Raw genomic sequence first — 14,288 nt, 5'->3', positions numbered from 1 at the left:
AGCTCTTACAATTTAAATTATGTTTGTCTTATTAGCTCAGGCTTGTTACTAACTAGCTCTTGCAACTTAAATTAACCCATAATTCTTAGCTGTGTTTAGACATGTGACTTGGTACCTTTTATCAGTGAGACATTCTCATCTTGCTTCCTTTGTGTCTGACTGGTGACTGCATCTCCCTGCCTTTCCTCTTCCCAGAATTCTCTTAGTCTGATTGCCCCCAGACACACACACACACACACACACACACACACACACACACACACGGTACAGTATCCTGGAGCTACATCCCCAGATCCTGATTATGGGCTTTTTAAAAACCTTCTCTATCCACCAACCTCAAGTTCCATGAAAGTAAAAGTTTTGTTTTTTTCTCCATCCTGTCTTCTACATACTGCCATGCAGATAGTAGGTGTGAAGTAAAAAATTTCTTGTATTGAGCTAGAGATGGCTTAGAGGCTAAGAGTATTCACTGCTCTTGTAGAGGACCCTCAATGGTGGGTCATTAGCTTCCTGTAGTCCGGCTCCCAGAGACAGTGTTTTCTTCTGTCCTCCTTGTACACATGCACTAATGACCACCCCACACAATACACACTCTTAAAATATTTCAAAAATTGCTCGGGGGCCTGAATTTGTAATCACAGATTTGGGAGGTTGAAGCAGAAGAACCTTAAATTCTAGTCCAGCTTGAGCAATATAGGAAGACCCTGTCACAGAAATAAGAAAAAAAATCAGATGAGTATTTGGGGAGACAGGATCTCTGGTATTGCCTAAACCAGCTGAAAAATTATGATCCTTATGCTTCTGACTCCTGAGTCTGGTATTTCAGGTATGTACTTCCATACCAGAGAAGGTCAGTTCTTGAAGGCAGGCATTGCTGTTGTTGTTGTTGTTATTATTATTATTATTATTATTATTATTATTATTATTACTATTAGTGTGTGTGTGTGTGTGTGTGTGTGTGTGTGTGTAATGTGAGTGCAGGGAACTGAACTCTGATCCTCTGCGGAAAAAAAAGCAAGTACTCCTTACCCACTGAGCTATCTTTCCAATCCCTGTTTTCACTGATTTAATGAAAGAGGATAGTAAGGTTCTCACATTCAAACAGCCATCAAATCTAATATATTCTCACCATGTTCAACTGACTTGAAACCTGTGAGGACCACTCTTCAAGGGTTAATTAAGCAGGTGCCCCTGGTGGTAAGAGGGAGACCTTGCTTAGTGCACAAACCTCTTTGAAGGAAAGCAACAAGGTCCCAAGCAACATTTCCTCTCCAGATACCTTTCTGTTCTAATAATCTAGGAGATTATTTTTTTCCAGGGAAGGGAGGCTTCAAACTCAGAATTAGACTCTCATGGCGAGATTTGACAAGGAGAGGCAGAAAGCCTGGGAAGTAAGTCATGAAAATGAGACAGAAACCAGCAGTCCAGGATTAGAAAGACAACTAATCCCCCCTTTGTCAGGAATTAGGACTCCTACTCCTTGATTTGGCACTTAATCTAGATTACAGTCTAAGACAGCTCCTGTACCTCCCAGCCGTCACATTTACCTTCTTGCCATCAGAAAGAAGGACGTCTTCACCACTCTAAGGACCACTTCCTAAAAGTGAAATGCAGTGACTCAGGTTATTCTCCTTCTACTTGAAGGCTTAAGGAAAGAAAGGGGAAGGATTTTGTTCCATCCCTGTGTTTGAAGCCACTCTTGACACCCATGGCTCACTGCTCATGACAGAGCCTTTGGGCTGGCAGCTTTGATCAGAAGATCAAGGAAGGCTTCCCTTAAGGACAGGTTATAAAGTGAGACTTACCTGTGACCTGGATCTTGGGCTGATGAGGACAGAAAGTTACTCTATGTATGTCTCATAGGAGAGTGGGAGTTTATTTCCTTCCCCAAGGTGTGTGTATAATCTGCTGCACCTTGGATTGTATTGAAGCCAAGTAAAGAGGGAAGGTTGGCAAAGAATCCCTGTTAGGAGTTGTTGGAGTACTCCCAAGGTGAGGGCAGTGGACCGTCACTGCAGGCTGATCAGATAGGACTCAGGCCCTGGATGAGCCAAACTTTTGTTGTTGCTCCATTAAGTAGGAGGAACAGGAACAGGGCTGGCACAAAGCTTAGGGAGCAGGTTCTGTGATACCTCGTTAAACAGGCAAGTGAAGGTTTGGGAGGGTGGTAGAATGGATACAGGCTACTCAAAAGAGGGAAGGAACAAAGGAACACACCCCTTAGGTCCATGCAAATGTGTGACTGCATTAAACAAACCATCAGCATCTGGAGGGCAAGGTAAGCAGCACCCCTCCATGGGGAACACACAGCCACACTAAGCTACTCTACTCCCAAGATGCTGGAGGAAAGAGGAATGGTATCAAAGGTAGAATAAGCCTCTTTATGTCTTCTTAAAGAGGAGGGAGGAGAGTCCCCCAGGCCTGGTTAGGTAAGTCCTCACCACAACACAAAGGCCAGGCCGCCCTTGCCCAGGTCTCTCACCTCATCAAAGAAAGACTATAGAATAAACAAGACAGGCTGGCAAGTGCATAAAGCTGTCAGTGACCACAACGGGACACAAGAGACAGCTACCTGTTCAAGGAGGGGACGTGGGGCAAGGTCTTCACCAGAAGAGAGTCCCTGTGCTTGCTGAGGAAACCTCCATAGGATGAGGCTGGTGCTTTTTCCCAGTTGCCCTGGGCAGATGGCCCTGCAGGGTTGATGGGGCCTTCCTGAAGGTGAGTCATTTGCTTTTCGTATTTCCAAACCCATCCCTGGAATTTGGATTTTTGAGTGTGGTGATGGAGAAAAGGAATTGTCCTACAAATTGGTGAAAGTTTAAGAACCATTGAGAGCTCATACTGATTCTCAATTTTTTTAACACACACATGCGCACGCACGAACGCACGCACACACCCACACACATACACACACGATGCTGATGTGGCCAGTACTGTCTTACTCACATAATAGTAAGTATAGGCTCAGAGATGTAGTCGGAGGCTGCTTGTTATTTTTCCCAGCTGCCCAGACCTGCAATAATCACACTGAAACTATATTAATTGCAATACTGCTTGGCCAATAACTCTAGCGTATTCCTAGTTAGCTCTTACATCTTAAATTAACCCATTTCTATTAATCTGTATATTGCCATGTGGTTGTGGCCTACCAGTAAGGTTCCATCCAGCATATGTCTCCTACAGTGGCTACATGGTTTCTCACTCTGACTACTTTCTCCCAGCATTCAGTTTAGCTTTCCCACCTAGCTCTATTCTGTCCTGCTATAGGCCCAAGTAACTTCTTTATTCATTAAAAAAAATTCACAGTATACAGAGGGGAATCCCACATCACCTCCCCTTTTCTGTCTAAATAAAAAGGAAGGTTTTAACTTTAACATAGTAAAATTACATATAACAAAACAGGTATCAAGCAAGAATCTACCTTATCTTTTATCATAACTAAGGAAAACTGTAATTATAACTACCTGTTTTTCAACTTCATCAAAGACCACAGAAGTATATAATATTACCAAAGTTAACAGGAAGTTTGTTGTAAGCAAGTTCTAAAACTCTAGAACTGACAGAGACATTTCGCTGCCTGGACAGTCACCCAAAGTTCTTCTGTAACATTGGGGCATTCAATCTTCAGCCTGCAGGCCCATAGTATCCAGCAGACTTTTCCCTGAAGCAGGAAATTTGAAGATATGTTCTGCCACTGCAGAATGTCTGGAAGACTCTTTCATAAAGAAGGAATCCTGAAGGATTGTCTCACCTCCTTTAGGCAACCGTAGCAGTCATTTTTCTGTGGGTCCTTCATGTCCAGTTCATACAGCATAACATCAAGCAGTCCAGGCAAGAGCAGTTTCTTGCCCAAATGGCTAACCAGCTCCATAAGGAGCCTCTTCAATGCCCATCATCCTCTTGAAGTAGATTAGTGCTGCCAGGAGCATATATGTCTCATTTTCATGATAAGTCTTAAGTTCTTTTTTTTGAGACAGGGTTTCTCTGTAGCTTTGGTGCCTATCCTGGAACTAGCTCTTGTAGACCAGGCTGGCCTCGAACTCACAGAGATCCACCTGTCTCTGCCTCCCGAGTGCTGGGATTAAAGGCGTGTGCCACCACCGCCTGGCTAAATCTTAAGTTCTTAAAACATTTTAAATGTCATATTCTATTAGTCTTTGAAAGGTTTGAAGGATACCTATCTAACTGAAATACATCTATGTACATCTAGAAAACCTAACTAACATGACTACAAGGTTGACTATTATAGATGACTATTAATCTGTATTTCTTAATTATAAATTACATTTTTAAATGAGCTGCACAAACACAATACCTTAATCAAGAACATAAATATACATATAACAAAAGTGACCTTAAATTTGTATCAATAAACCAAGATCCATACCAATACAAATCTCTATAGCATATCCCCTTTAATTGTAAACAAACATTTATAAACAATTATTTAGAGAATTTGGGCATTGTTGTCTAGACTACTTCCTACTGATTGGGGTGCTGTTAATCAGGTCTGTCATGGGGTATCCTGTGTGGTAGGTCCATCTCAGCCGGAAGTCCTGAAGCCATCATGGATGTTGCGCCATCTGGGCCATTGTTTCAGAAAGTCTTGTTCAATCAAACCACATTAGACTAGAAGTAATCTGCAGGTTCTCATCCTCTGTGGAAACAAAAGAAGAACCTCTTTTCTGAAGCAACATATCATTAAACCCAAATTTTGAAATCAAGATGCCTTTAGAGTATATATGTCGGTTTAGTTTAGCAGCCCATACAATGAAATGTCTCTCTGTACTTAGCTCCTTCACAGTCAAAAAATTCAAAGACAACACAATAATATACATAATCCAGACTCTCTGTGTATATTCCATCCTTACGTGGCTTATTTTTCTTACCTTGTTACTTTTCTACAAGTTTAATACTTCTTTTATTACCTTTACTCCTTTAATCTATGACTTCTGTACTCTTATAATTGTCTATACTCTTTTTTTCTCTCTCTCTCAAGCCTGCATACATTTATCCAACACCATTTAGAGGTCTTTCCCATCTGGATTTGTCTTCATTGTTTGTGTGTCTGTAATTATTTTTTGATCAGGTTCACTTCTTAAAATGCAAAGCGGCTTAGCTAGGACTAAGGCTGCTTTGCTTTTTGTTTCTGCCCAGTCCAACATGGCGGAGGTCTGTTCACTGCCTCTGAGACTACTGGGTAGGAGCTGTACTCACCACCTCAACTCTGGTAACCAGTTGGCCTATGCTGCCACCAAGTAACTTGCAGCATGCTGCCCACAAATCCCATTCAAGGGCTTGGCCTCCTGAAAGAGCCAGAGCTGTTCATGCAACTAGTACAAACCAGGAAGTCCTCCTCTAAAAAAGCCACACAGCCTTTGCTGCCAATGCTGGCTGAGTCCGGATTACCTCTCTTAAAGGAGTCACAGAGCCCCTGTTCACCACCAGCAAATAGAGCCCATCTGGAAAGCTGCACTTGGCTCCCATTTTTGTGGGTCTAAAAGCCATATTTTTTAAAAAAGCTTTTTTTAGGCTTTATGTGGGTGTACATTGCAGAACGTTGGGCATCATTTTGTAGCCAGAGGCTGCTTGTTCCTTTTCCCAGTCACCCAGACCTGAAATAATCACACTGAAACTATATTAATTGCAATACTGCTTGGCCAATGACTCTAGCATATTCCTAGCTAGCTCTTACATCTTCAATTAACCCATTTCTATTAATCTGTGTATTGTCACATGGTTGTGGCCTACCAGTAAGGTTCCATCTGGTGTTGGTCTCCTGCTGTGGCTACATGGTTTCTTACTTACTCCACCTACTTTCTCCCAGCATTCAGTTTAGTTTTCCCACCTAGCTCTATTCTGCCCTGCTGCAGGCCCAAGTGGCTTCTTTATTCATTAACAAAACACATTCACAGAATACAGAGGGGAATCTCACATCACAGAGATGTGAAATAACTTGCTTGAAGTCAGAAAGTGCAAATCATAGATCCAGGTCCTTATTTGGCCTGGAGTAATCTAGAGGCCTAGGAGGTAATTTAGGCACACATTGCAAAGGAAGTCAGCCGCACAGGGCAATGAGTTCCAGGTGACAAGTAAAAGTGGACCATATTCAAGAAGAGAGGAAGGCAGATGATATCTGCATATTCTAGTTGATGGACTGGATCATTCAAAGTGGCTAGCAAGCTCAGCAGGAAGAAGCTCATAGAAGGCAGCATATAGTGTGGGATAGAGGCCCAGGAGGAAGCAGAGGACAAAGAACATATAGACTTGCCTGAGTGATAGTTGGTAGTCTTGATTCTCTGTGGCTGGACATCAGGATCGTCACTGAGCCAGAGACAAGGAAATTGAGTTGGGAACCAGGTTGGCCTAGAAATAAATACTGAATACACATCAAACTAGTGCTTTCAGTGCCAGCCTTTTTAAATAAGGCAGCTCAAAGAAAACTTAGGTGGTTGTGAATGTGGCTTAGTAGGTAGAGCATTTACCTAGTGTGCATGAAGCCCTGGTTCATTATAAACACTGCACAAAACCAGGCATGGTAGTTTATGCGTATAATCCCAGCACTTGAGAAGTGGAGGCAGGGAGATTAGCACTGAGGGACTATAGTGATATTTTATTTGTGTTTTAATAAATAAAATTTTCCTGAAGATCAGAGTGCAAAGCTAACCACACTAGTCAGTCATACAGGCCAGGCAGTGGTGACACACACCTTTAATCCCAGCAGCCACACTAGTTAGCCATAGAGGCTAGGTGGTAGTGGTGCACACTTTTATTACCAGCACCAGAGAGGAATATAATTGGGAGGAGACAGAAGCTCAAGTCTCAGTCTGTAGTCTGAGGTTTGGTGGAGAGCATTGCGGTCTGCAGTCACTCTAAGGATAGCATCTCCCCTTTGTCTCAACCTTGGTAGAGGTAAGAACTCTCTAGTGGCTTGATTGCTTTGCCTTTCTGATCTTCAGCTTCAACTCCAATATCTGTCTCTGGGTTTTATTATTCATCCTACAAGGGCAAGCCTGGGCTACATGAGACCCTGGCTCATGTAGGAAGGAAGGAAGGGAAAACCAAAAACCTTTCTGTATATCGAATAGCTTTCAGGAGGCTCAGATCATTTTGTATTCTGTCTCCAAAGCTCACCAGGTCTTGGCAGCCTTCCGGTCAAGTTTGCTTCATTTGGTTTGAGTGTTTTTGTTTACTGCACTCCACACATCCTTCCTGGAGGAGAAGTGATGGACATTTGAGATATGTAAGAGGAACACTATACTGAACTCTACCAGGGAATTAAGAGTGGGGCATTAGTTGACAGAAGTTGCTATAATAGATAAAGCCTGGAAATCAGTGGCCTCGGCTGGTTCTTGTTTATGCCACAGTGAGTGACTATTCCTGGTTATTTAGGCTTCATCCAGAGACTATATCCTTCCATCTGCCTTGTGGCTCTTCCCTTTTGTGAATCCTTGGAGTCTTCTGCATACAGCCTTAAGTGGGCTGCTCTAACGGCAGTGTTCTCAACCTTCCTAATGCTTCGGCCTTTTAAAACAGTTCCTCATATTGTAGTGACCCCCAACCAGAAAATTATTTTTGCTGTTACTACATAATTATGATTTTGCTACTGTTACGAATCGTAATGTAAATATCTATTCCAGTGGTCTTGGGCAATCCCTGTGAAAGGGTTGTTTGACCCCAAAGGGGTTGCGTCCCACAGGCTGAGAGCCACTGTCTTATGGGGAAGCACTCTTGCCCAAATGTAACAAAGATCTCTGCCACTCGCTTGCCACTGTGGAGAAGCAATCACTGAATTTCACTAAAACGCAAGCAGCTGACGTTTCTGGAAGCAACGTACTTTCTCTGCAGACGGTTAAACAGGCCAGGGGTTGTCATTCACTCCTGTAAGCTCAACATGGTTTGATGAAAGCATTCTAACACTTGGGTAGGGGGCAGCTGGGTAACATTGTGAATGAACTACATACCATAGGACAGGACTCCTTACAAAAGTTAGTGCTGCGTTATGCATCTTTCATCTATATTTTAAAATATGCAGGGGACTAAAATTAAGTTCCTGGCTAGGAGGCTGCTGTTTGCTTCCTGACGCAAACCCCAACACTCTAGAAGGGGTACATGTGTCTTTGGTGGGGAGTCAATGTTTGTGTTCACACTTCTGCTGCTTCCCCCATGTTCCAACACATATTTTCAGTACTCATGCTCAGTGCATATGCACACAAGTTCTGTCTTGAAACAGAAAAGGGGGGATGGGGAGCCAGAAGGGAAAAGCGAGGGGAGGAAAGGGAGAGAGGAGAGGAGTGGGAGAACTACACATGTATGTGGAGGCCCAAGGTCTGCCTTATCTTTTTGAGACCAGGTCTCTTCCTGAACCTGGAGCTCACTGACTAGCTAGGTTGGCTGGCCAGCAAGCCCCAGAGAGCCTCCTGTCTTTCTGGCACTGGGATTACAGGTGAATGACACTGTGCCCAGATTTTTCTGTGGGACTTAGGGATCAGCTTCAGGTCCTCAACCTTCTGAGAAAGCACTTAACCACCTCCCCATCTTCCTCATCCCCCTCTTGAAGTGAATAGGCAGTGCACTCCATGCTGAAGGTGCAGCTTCTTTTTTAATGATGCAAACAAACTTCCAGGTAAAGTTCAATACACAGAGGCCACCGGCCTGGATATCTGAGATTCTTCTTGACAGGCATGGAGTAGATGTAAAGAGGACTGAGAAATTCCACCTTCGAGCCACCTCTGATACTGAGAATGGCTATCAGGTCCACTGGTCCTTATGGCTCTGACACCACTCTGGAAGATTTCTTCTTGCTAAACATCTCTGGAGTCATATGCAAATTGAGTTTTGGAGAGTTTGCTCTACTCAGAGGGTACACAGCATTCTAAGCTGGTTTCCTGCCTATGCAGGTCCCCCCACCAACCCAAGCTGTTTAATGCTTGAACAGTCAAAAATCTTTGCTACTTTGGACTTATCAATTTCCTGGCAATAAGATACCCTCAAAAATGTCATCAGCTAGGCCAGGCATGGTGGTACATGCCTTTAATCCCAACATTCAGGAAGCATTGGTAGACAAGCTCTGAGTTTGAGGCCACTCAGCAAAGCAGTGAGACCCTGTGTTAAAAAAATATTAGCACAGGCTTTTTAATAGACTCAAACCAATACTTACTGCATAATTTTAATTACATGACATTCATGAATAGGCAGAATGGGTTTGGGAGGTGCTTGGGTACTACAGTGCTTATTGAGCAAATGAAGACCTGAGATTCCCAAACCCACATAAAAATATCCAGGTGTCATGGCATGCTCTGAGATGAGAACAAGCGGATCTCTGTGGATGGTTGATCACTAGTATAGCTGAATGGGCAACTTCTGGGCCAGTGAGGAACCCCATGTCAGAAAACAATGTGGATATAGCATCCTAAGGGATATCTGAGGTTGACCTCTGGCCTCAGCACGTAGATGCACCTACAAGTACACACACATGCCTGTACATGTGTACACTTCCACGAACATGTAAGCACACAAAAACTGGTAAAACTAAGTGATGATGGCCCTTTGTGAAATGCCACTTTCTGTCTCCAAGAGAGTCCCTTTGATTTGGAATCTGTTAGATGAGAAGACAGAGATGATCAGCGGATCTGAGGTGCTTGCTTCAAGTCACACAGCCATTGTCAGCATGGACAGGACTCAAACTCAGATCTCCTACATTGCAGGCCAGGCAGTTCTCACCCCCAATTCCAGGAGGATGCAACAGAAAAACTAGATTACAAATGCAGCTTCTCCTTTCTGTGATTTTAACTAGCATATATGAAATATACTGCCAGTCTAATTTAGTTATGATTAGGTAACCAGGAGGCTAATTATGCTGTAAATTTAGATTAAGGAGCTGTTGTTTTCAATTAGGCTTGGTACCACTCTGACCATTTTTCTGGCCTCTGAGAAAGTTCCACATTTCATTTTTTCTGTAGGTCTGGGATGTTGGTAACTAAAGTTCTTGGGCACCCTCAGTCTGATGCAGATTTGGACCTGGTATGTAATCCATTGGTGCAAAGGCTTTCTCAATATTAAGGACCCTACTGGAAATGGCTCAGACCCCAAGGGAGGGCTTGAATCTCATGCAATAAAAAGTTCAGAGGTAAGTCAGTTCCAGGGTTGGCTGGTCCACTTTTGAAACATCTGAACATCTGTGACTCAAACACATTCCATTTTTTTTTGTGCAGCAGACTTATCAAGTACTGGCTTCAAATCTCCTGGCCCAAGCTTTTCCCTCAGAGGGGAACATTCCTGTCTCACGTCTCTTCATACGTATTGTTGGCTTCCATAGACCTCTCTAGACTCTTTGGCCAGAATTGTGGCACCAACATTCTTTTGAGTCAACTCTTAGTGACATTTATCATGGACTTAATCTTGGGGCCCATAGTTTCCTGAGGTCTGTGGCAGGTGGTAGAGACTAGAAGTGGAAAAACAGAAAACTGAAGAAGAGAAGGGACAAGAGCCCTTCACCCTGGATCCTGGTTGAAGCTTCCCATCAGCTGAGACAGGCCAAGGGGAACGGAGTGTACTTACACTACAACTTCTCTTACCCCTGACCCAAGGGGTTTCCTTCCACCAGTTTTAGCCTCAGGCACCTCTAGGCTTCTTGTGATGATTAAATAAGATAATCCATAGAACATGGTTAGCTGAATGTCTGGCATGGAGACAGCAGGCAATGGTGGTTTGCTAATGTTATCATTGGTGTTATGATTGCCCCGTGTTCTGTACACCTAGAGAAGGTGCCATACTCCAACCAGCTCAAACCTGACTCCCTCTTTTTGTTGGTTTTAAGAGTAATTGAGTCCAGAGGGGAAGCAGCTCCTGTGATGTGTACCTGGTACACAGTAGGCAGAGAATGACTGCTGTAACAGGCCTCAGACTTTAGTAGGCCCCCAGACTTAGCACAACTGACTCCATGTTGGAAGTGCTAGTAAGGCCATAAAACTCAGCACATAGATAGTACCACCTGCCAAAATGAAAACAAAGACCCAATCCATCAAAGTCTGCAGTTCTGGAAAAGTAAATGTACTAACTTGGCTTCTGTAGTCATGCTTCGGGCTAACTGAAGTATGTCAACCCACAACATGGTTTTTGTGCTTCAGAGCTCATCCTGAGAAAGGCTTGGGGCTACACTGGAATCTGAAACACCCAAAGTAATCACCAGCAGGCTAGTAAAGACTTACTTTTGGCTTAAATCCATGTCTGAGCAGTCTTCTCTGGTGAATATCTCACAACTATTCTTGACTTTCTTGACTTAAAATCACTCAGCTACATTCATGATGTCTCCATTTCCGTTCTAGTAAAGCCTCAGGGATGCTACGGCTGTTGTCTCGGAGGCATGGTGCTCCAGGAAAAGAGCTCACCATTCGGAAGCTCTTTTCAACAAAAGTTCCTCAAAATTTTGGATCAAATCAAGCACAGAAGTTGAAAATTAAACCACATGATCTAAGAGGCTGGACTATCCTCAAAGGTCAAGAATATTACAAAATCCGCAATTACAGCAGTCCTTTTAGATAATCCATAGCAGTGATTTATTGCTCCTACCTCCTCTCCCACCCCCATTTTTGAGACATGGTCTCACTTTGTAGCCTAGACTAATTTGGAACTCATTATGTAATTTAAGATGGGCTCCAACTCCTGGAAATCTTTCTGCCTCAGACCCATGGATGCTGGAATTATAAATGTCACCACGCCTGGCAATGTGGACTTAATTTCATTCTATACAATTATCGCTATGACCAGCGATAAAGATTAAAACTCCAATCTGCCCCAGATCTAATGATTACCTGTTTATAAGATGGGTTATCATTATAGTTTCTTTTTTTTTCAAGACAGGTTTTCTCTGTGTAGCCCTACTATCCTGAATCTGCTTTGTAGACCAGGATGGTGCTGAAATCAGAACACCTGCCTCTGCCTTCCAAGTGCCAGGATTAAAAGGTATGTATCACCTCAGCCAGCTTCTTTTCATTTTTTAAAAAGAAAGTTTCTAGTGTTGGGTGTGGTGGTGCATGCCTCTAATACTGGCACTTGGTAGGTAGGGACAAGTGGATCTCTGTGAGTTCTCAGCCAGCCTGGTCTACATAGCAAATTCCAGAACAACCAGGACTACACAGTGAGAGAAAATCATTAGTATGAATTTATCAAGTTTTCCATTTTCTATTTATGTTTCTAAAGCAACGAGGAGCAGGTATGGAAAGATTGCTCAGCAGTTAAAAGTGTGTAGCTCTTGCTGAAGACTGGAGTTTTAACCCCACTACCCATGTCAGGAAGCTTACAACTGTTTAACTCCAGCTTCAGATGATCTGATACCCTCTTCTGAACTCTGCAGGCTCCTGCACACACATGGCACACACAGGCATACCAACATATACATAAATAAAAATAAAATTAAAAGAACAGGGAGGGGAAATGTGGAATTTTCATCTATATGTACTAGTGACAGATAGTATATGACAGGGATGCTGCCAGTGCTGACCTGCATGCTGACAGGGCCAGTACTGCACCAAAGTTAGAGACGTCTGGGGTTAGAGTACAGGAGGCAGTTTCAGGTAGTGAATGTGAACGCACTGACGGTCTGAAATAGATAACTGGGGTTCGTTTGTATGGGCCTCTTCTTCCATAGGACAAGATAGAAACAACTCTTCCCAGATAATCAGCATGTCTATAAAGGGAACCCTGCCACTACCTAGTGTTTATCTCTGGGAGGTGTTGGCGATAAGCTCGTGAAGCATTTTGGTCCAAACTCCTGGGATGCTGGTGAGGATTGCCTGAATTCACTGGCCATGAAGAGTCGGGTGTCTTGGGCTCAGTGGTGCCAATCACGGACACTGTGACATCTGCTGTGCTGGCTGATGGTAGAAGACCAGTTTTGCTTTTCAGCTCCATCAGACCAGACCTTGCAGGCCACAGCTGAGCTGCATTTGGTCTGGGTCCCTTTTCCACTGAAATGCCACTGGGATTAGGCATGCCCTATTACTCTGACATTTCATCACCAGAATTTCAATTACCCTGAAAACACTTCTCATTTCTCATCTCCAAACTTTCCTGTAATCCTCTGAGGCATTTTTTTTATTTCTTTTCTCTTGCATGCTCCATTCCCTTCATTGTAACTTCTAGAACTCTTGCTTCAAGGTCAGCCTTTTGTATTTTTAAAAAAATATTACTTTATTTTATTTTATGTGGATGGGTATTATGCTGCATGTATAATTGTACACTATGCATGTGCAATTCCAGCTAGAAGAGAGTGTCAGATACCCTGGAGCCAGAGTTACAGATGTGGGCTGCCATATAGGCGCTCTGAAAGAATAACAATTCTTAACTGATGATACATCTCTGCAGCCCTCCCACCCATTTTAATGGACTTTTTGTTGTTGTTGTTGTTGTTGGGTTCTCTTGTCTTACCTTGAATTTAGCAATCCTTTGAGTATTGCCTCCCTTGTTACCTTCTGAAGGCAAACTGTATTCTCCCAACAGGGAAGGTCTGGTGGTGGCCTCCTTGCTGCTCCTTTCTGTTCCTTTCCTAAAGCTTAAACTATAAGGGTGTCCCACCCTACTTCCTCAGGAGTGACATCTCCAGGTCTTACAGTCATGTCCTGTAGTGATATTTCATTTGTATTTTAATAAATAAAGCTTGCCTGAAGTTCAGAGAGTAAAACAGTGGCAATGGTCAGCCTTACAGACCAGACAGTGGTGACACACACCTTTAATCCCAGTAGCCACACTAGTTTGCCATAGAAACCGGACGGTGGTGGTGCATGCCTTTAATCCCAGCACTAGAGAGGAATATAAAATGTGAGGAGGCAGCTCTCATTTGAGATTCCTGGAAGCAGAATCGCCATTTCAGACAGAGGTAAAGGTAAGAGCCAGTGGCTGGCTGCTTTGCTTTTTTGACCTTCAGGTTGAACCCCAATTTCTGTCTCTGAGTTTTTATTAAACAATGCCCTCCCCGACCTTTTCAAAATGTTCATCTTCTGATCTTGAGGCCATGATCCCCTTCTCATCTTTTTTCCTTGATCACCTTTATCTTTGTACCAGTTCTTATCATTCTCATGAGGGAAGCTCCAGCACTCACATACACAGCCCTTCTCTTTCTCTGGTCCTTACAGGCCCATGGTAATAATTGCAGAGACAGTTACTATGGAGGCTCATCTGTATGGCTAAAGGTTTGGATGTTAAACATCCAGTCAACAGACTGTTAAAAAACACAGGTTTCATTTTCCTCCCTCGATCAATATTTTTATAATAAAATAAAAATAGGTGTA

This window comes from Arvicola amphibius, chromosome 1, assembly GCF_903992535.2.
Source record: "Arvicola amphibius chromosome 1, mArvAmp1.2, whole genome shotgun sequence".
Taxonomy (NCBI): Eukaryota; Metazoa; Chordata; class Mammalia; order Rodentia; family Cricetidae; genus Arvicola; species Arvicola amphibius.
This window is presented reverse-complemented; position numbering follows the sequence as displayed.